The sequence below is a fragment of the Pinus tabuliformis genome, chromosome 1_1 (assembly GCF_031772625.1).
Source record: "Pinus tabuliformis cultivar Carrire ecotype Pingquan chromosome 1_1, CPIR1, whole genome shotgun sequence".
Classification (NCBI taxonomy): Eukaryota; Viridiplantae; Streptophyta; class Pinopsida; order Pinales; family Pinaceae; genus Pinus; species Pinus tabuliformis.
This window is the reverse complement of record NC_142297.1, coordinates 356109341-356115340: the sequence shown is the minus strand read 5'-3', so window position 1 is coordinate 356115340 and position 6000 is coordinate 356109341. Positions and strand designations below refer to the sequence as shown.

At 37.0% G+C, this 6000-nt stretch overlaps 1 pseudogene; it reads right to left on the bottom strand.

Moving 5' to 3' along the window:
* Positions 1-1186: 1186 nt before the first annotated feature.
* Positions 1187-6000, bottom strand: part of LOC149213060 (origin of replication complex subunit 6 pseudogene) — a 101474-nt pseudogene continuing 96660 nt past the window's right edge.

The window sequence follows — 6000 nt, the reverse complement described above, 5'->3', positions numbered from 1 at the left end:
ATGTTTGATGAATTCATGGTTCATGGTTATAATTGAAGCATTCAATTACTCAATTAATGAGCAGTCCTTGTAAGAGGGTTTAATTGAGTATTGAATTCAAGATTATTTCTGTGGTCCTTTTGTTTTTAATCTAATTTTTAGTGTGCTGATTTTTTTTTTTTTTAGAATCTCTTTCAACATGGTTTTATAATGAGTGTCAGCTTGGAACTACTCACTCAGATCCTTGCAGAAGTTGGAATTTCCTCTTCCCTGGAAAAGGAGATCTTGACAAAAATTGAGAGTTCAACTACTCCCCAAGAAATAAACAAATATTCAACACTTGAAGAATCCTGTGTATCTGATGGCGAACAATCATTCGAACAGGAGATCGAGGAAGAAGAACAACAGATCGGAGTAGAAGAAGAGGAGTTACAACATGATCTGAGTGAGAGTAACTATGCTTATCAAAGATTTATCGACCAATGGTTCCAGGTAAGTATTAGATTAGATTCATCTTTTTATTTTTTAGTTGATTTTCAATTCCAACAACTAGACTCATCCACTCTCGAATATTTTCATTTTTCATTTGAAAAATTGCTACTAAATCTATTGTTGTTACTGCTACATGAGTGGATTCATTGGAAGTTTAATTACACGTAACTAATTTTTTTTTTCTAATTAGTATAGAGTAGGTAGGCTTTCATTTTTAGTTTTTGCTTTCATTTTCAGTTTTGCTTAGAATAAGTATGCTCTCCTCCTGCGTCTTTGTACGATCTCGAGGATCAGAAAATAGGGATGATTTAGGCGACTAAATTCAGGAATAAATAAATGTTTTGCAATATGCTTCATCAAAAATATCTTTCAATATGAAAATCTTTGTGTCCATTTGTTAAAAAGAAAATTTAAAACTAACCATTTTTGTTTTTAAAGATAGGGTTAATTTCATTTTCTATATTGTTAATAAATAAATAAAAAAACAGTCAACCAACTCAAAATCAAAAACAACTCTGCATCATTCATTGTATATACAAAACATCAAACAAATCCAAGCTGAGTAGCTGATAAACCGAGCACGGTTCAATATCTGAGTATTCCATTCGAGCCCAGCCAATGAGCCCATCCAAGCTCTCACTGGCAATGAATGTCATTATGCCTCTATGCCTCTATGCAATGTTGTAGTGACCTTGTGTTTTGTATGGCGGTGCCCTTACATTCTATACAAGCATGTGGTTTCACAAGCAGGTCGCTTTTCAATCAATCTTGTCCTGTCCACTTTTAGCTTGTTCCTCCTTGCACACAAGTAAAATTCCACTGCAGTAAATACAGGACGACTAAAATCAGCACTTGAACGCCGAGACTCAGGCAATGCAGCTACAAATCTATCCTTGTATAAAGACAATGCTCTTTGGGCAGACCCAATTAATCTAAGACACCCAAATTGGATTACCAGTTCTCTTATGTCTAGCTTTGGTCTGACACCGAGAGCATTGTGCATCGCATTCAAGGATCTTATGTAGGCCTTCTCTGACATGCCATCGAGCTTAATGGCCTTTTTTCTATCAAAAGGAACCTTCCGTTTGGCAGCAGCTAACTCAAAGCAGAGCACAAATTTGCAGACCTCGAACACACCAAATGTTGAGGAATCAAAATGAACATTGCTAAGGCGCCTCAGCTCCTCGGCTTTTCTAATAGATGCCACTCAAATCCACCATCGAGGATTGGGACTATTTTTCCTAGAGATTGATACTGGTATCCACTTGTCATGAGATCCATAAACGGTCTCTGCCAGAGCCTTGGCCATATTCCGCTTGCCAACCTATCAGGGCCCAACACTAGCACCCACGCATCGCTTTTGAGATTTAGGTTTCCAGGACTTTCTGCACGCCGGATCTGCAGTCTAACACTATGCTCGCAATGGCTCAGATATTGTTCTCACTTTTCCATGGAACTTTATCAGAAAATCTCCTGCAGAATACTTTCAAGGTTTTCGGATCCTTTCATTTCCCATTGATATCACGGACTCCGGCGGAGAACATGGAAGCCATTTGAAGGATGTCGGCAGAGCTGAAACAATGCAGTTATCAGATTCATCGCTAGGTTTTGCTGCGTGTTCTAACTCGAGAGCGAGCGTTGTTTTCACAATGGTTCTTGGATTGGAATCTTCGGTATTGGAGTTCACATCTTGGCAATTCTCGGCTCCTGTGCTCCATGATAACTGATGGGGAGTTTTAATCCAAGGAACCGAAGGGACTGGAACCGACTGGCTTCGTGAAGCCGGCGCGAACTGCTGGTTTGAAGGAGCTGACCACATGGTGCCTTTTGTGAATCATTCATGCTATTTGGCATTTTCTAATTTGGGTGGTCGATTGTTGATAGTTTTATAACAATTTTTCTGGCATTTTCTGATTTGGGTGACGTGTTTTTTATTTACGCCCTGTAAAAAATAAATAACATTAAAAAAAAAAAAAAAAAACAAATCAACAAAAATTTTGCGCTCATTCATTCCTAAACTCACTACTTGTTCCCTCAGACATACCGTAAAGGTTTCGTCAAATTTCTGAATGCACTAGGAGTGGCACTGTTCAAATTTCTGTATCGGGATTCCAGGCATAATGGCTCTATCTGCTGCTGGATACTCTATAATAAAAAAAAAAAAGAGACATCACCATCTGCATTTACCCACATGATCCTACTATTTCCTTGGGCAGCTTTTCTATCGTATTCTTGTTATTATCATCGATTTTTGGTGTTGTATCAATATTTATCCCTACAAAGGCAAGGCAGTTCCTGTGTATGCTCTTCAGAGAAGTCCTGCTCTTGTAGTGTTTTCAGTTATTGTTGTGGCTATCTTTTTCCTTACAGAAGGCCTCCTGATGTGGGTTACCATCACAGGTGGTCTGCATCAAACCTACAACACACATCATGATTTACAGACAACTTGCCCAATTGTATGTTTCACTTTCTCAGCTGTTGATTCTATAGGAACATCCCGGAAGTTCAATTCATGATCACCATCAATTGTGTGTTTCAACTTCTCAGCTAATTCTATAAGAACATCCAGAAAGTTCAATTCATGAGCACTATCATATTGAGGATCAGTAGTCTCAGTTGATTGATAATTAGATGATGGTTTTATGGACTTGTGAACTTTAACAGATGAGATAGCGACACTGGTTCTTTTTGTTCACCAAAATGATCCTGGTGGGGAAGATCTTTGGGTTGTCGCAGCAGGTCTTGAATAATTGTTAGGGTAAAGCAAAAGGCCATACATGTATGAATCTGATGTCAAATATTCTACCAATGCTCTCAGAAACGGCCTGCGCCGACTTCTCTGGGGGCGCTTGCTAATTCCGTTACGTTTCATTGGAAAATACGATCTCCTTGCTCTGAAAATTCTGGTTTTATGTGTATATTTTCAACAGAGGCTCCTGCATTATTCTTTTTTATTATTAGTTTTGTTTTTTTTTTATTAAAAAAAAAAATCGATAATTTTTGTTTTTTTTAATTTGTTATTTATTAATAATAATAAAAAATAAAAAAATAAACTTGCCCTCATTCTTTCATAAATTAACTGCTTGTTCCCTAAGAAATACAATAGCCTTTTCAAATGTTTTCAATCAATTTTCCTGCATACCACTAAAAACATTTTGAAAAAGTATTCCACAATCAATGAGTACATTTCATGGGGACATGCAATATTTCTAGTTGGGGGGAAATCAAAGTATGTTGGATTTTTTTTTTTTGTGAATTTATGGGCAAAAGTTAGGATGCATATACTAACAAGATAAATAAGATTGGTGTTGTGTAGTTCAACGAGAAGCTTATGCAGAAAGCTCAGCATTACGATACGACACCCTTTTCATCCACAACTAGTGTAACTTCAAAAAATAATTTACAAATGGACATTTCATAAATTCTTGAAAATGCGCTAATTTGTTTTTAAGTCACTTCATACAGGGATGATCGATGGATATGGCACACAAAGGTGACAATTTTTATGCAGGGATGGTGCTCAGAATTGAAGATAATCTCATGCAAAAGTGATTTTTTGAATCACAATGAAACATGCATCATTGGACGTTTGAAGGAACTAATCCTTCACTGCACATATCATGACATTTTCCACTACACAAAAATCCTTTTGCGTCATTATTACCCCCCTTTTTCCTTCCAAACGCCTAGACCATCCTTGTGTTGCAGCCCATCTTCCATTTCCTTATCTTTCACGACTTCATGCACACCTATTTTTCTGAATCGCATACATCCCTTTATCATTTTCAGTTTATTTTTGCTTTCTAGTTTGCCTTCTGAATAAAACTCATTCCCTTTCCATGATTACATTACCTTGATCCACACTGCTTGTCTGTGAGTTCTTTCCATTTATAGTCCTACCAAATCTTTTTTTACAAACTCGCGTTGACTGATGTGGGATTCCTTAAGGCCCACCTTTCAACAAGTATTGCCCCATCGACATCAGCACCTTATCTGGGAAATAGAGTAGATTTCCTTTTGATTACCTAGAGGCTTGCATGCCTTAATGGAAAGTTCTCTCGCTGACGATCATGGGAATACATCAATGTCCCTTGATCTTCAGATCTTGCAAGTGGCTCGACCTCGACACATCCATTCGCACTTCGCAAGATGTACTCCGGTACCTTGGCACTCATTGACATCAATGGTGAGTTGCCTCGCTTTGGTTAACAGCATACATCAATGGCCAGTAATCCAATGATTTCTATTCATGCTCGACATCGACACATTCATTCACATGTTTAGAATTGTACCATCGGGTTTGTAGCGGGTGAATACTATACACTTTTTCATGACTCCCTCAGCAGTTACAGCAGCATGCATTCTGATCTCTGAGAGTACCACAGTTCCACTTTCAGCATTTATCTTTTCCATGATTCAGCATCAGCAGTTCAAATTCCTTCATTTCCCAGGATCCGGTTACATCAGTCACATTTTCCTGATCCAGCAGCAGCAACAGCTACATTCCTATTGCATAATTCATCATTCTTGGGTAAGTAGAGGTATGTTGTTTTCTAATCTTTAATCATGCAATTCCTTATATGCTAACTTGAATATTTTGGGAAATTCCCTCACCATGCTACATTTCCTTTCATGAGCCATGTCAGGTTGCATGAGGACATGCAACCAATTCAGTTGAGGGGGGGAGAACTACATTCACTACATATTCACTTCCATGATTCCATTTCTTCACCACTATCACTTCATTTACCATTCACCAACATTTAGTTTCCAATGACACTTTGTTGCACTTTGCTTCATACGCAATATTGGCATGTTTCATTAATATTACAAAAAGGCTTTCTTATGCACATTATGATTTCCAGTGAGTGCTTACATTATTATTGAAGAAAAGAGAACAGAAAATGAAATGAATGTTGTTAACACAAGAACCAACATTCTTTGTATTCATGGTTGTCACATAAGAACCAACCATAAGAAAATGTAAATTGTTACTCATGTCTTTCACATATCCTGGAAACATTCATTATTAAAAGATATCATCATGTAAAGCCAAAGTTCAAGATGCCAAATGTTCTTAAAAGATACCCATGCATGGTTGCATGAGGACATGCAACAAATTCAGTTGGGGAGGATGTTGGGACTCAGAAATGTCATATTTTCATCCACCTTTTTCTTCACTATTCCTTACATTTCATCATCCCATTAACCTTTTATCATATCATTTTCATACATACATTTGGGTTTCACCTTCTTATTTTCCATTTTATTCATTTTTGTATTATAAGTGAATTTATGATTAATTATTAGAAAATGTACATATTTTTATATATATCTCAAGAATATGTGAGTTTTGTGATGTGTAGGAAATATGTGAAGAATTAATATCTCCTCTACCATATCAAGGAGATAATTATGCAAGCCTTTTTCTGAGGAGAAAATCATGGAGGCATATCTTATCCAATTCCTAAGGAGAAATTCATGGAGGCATATCTTATCCTAAGGAGAAAATCATGGAGACATATCTTA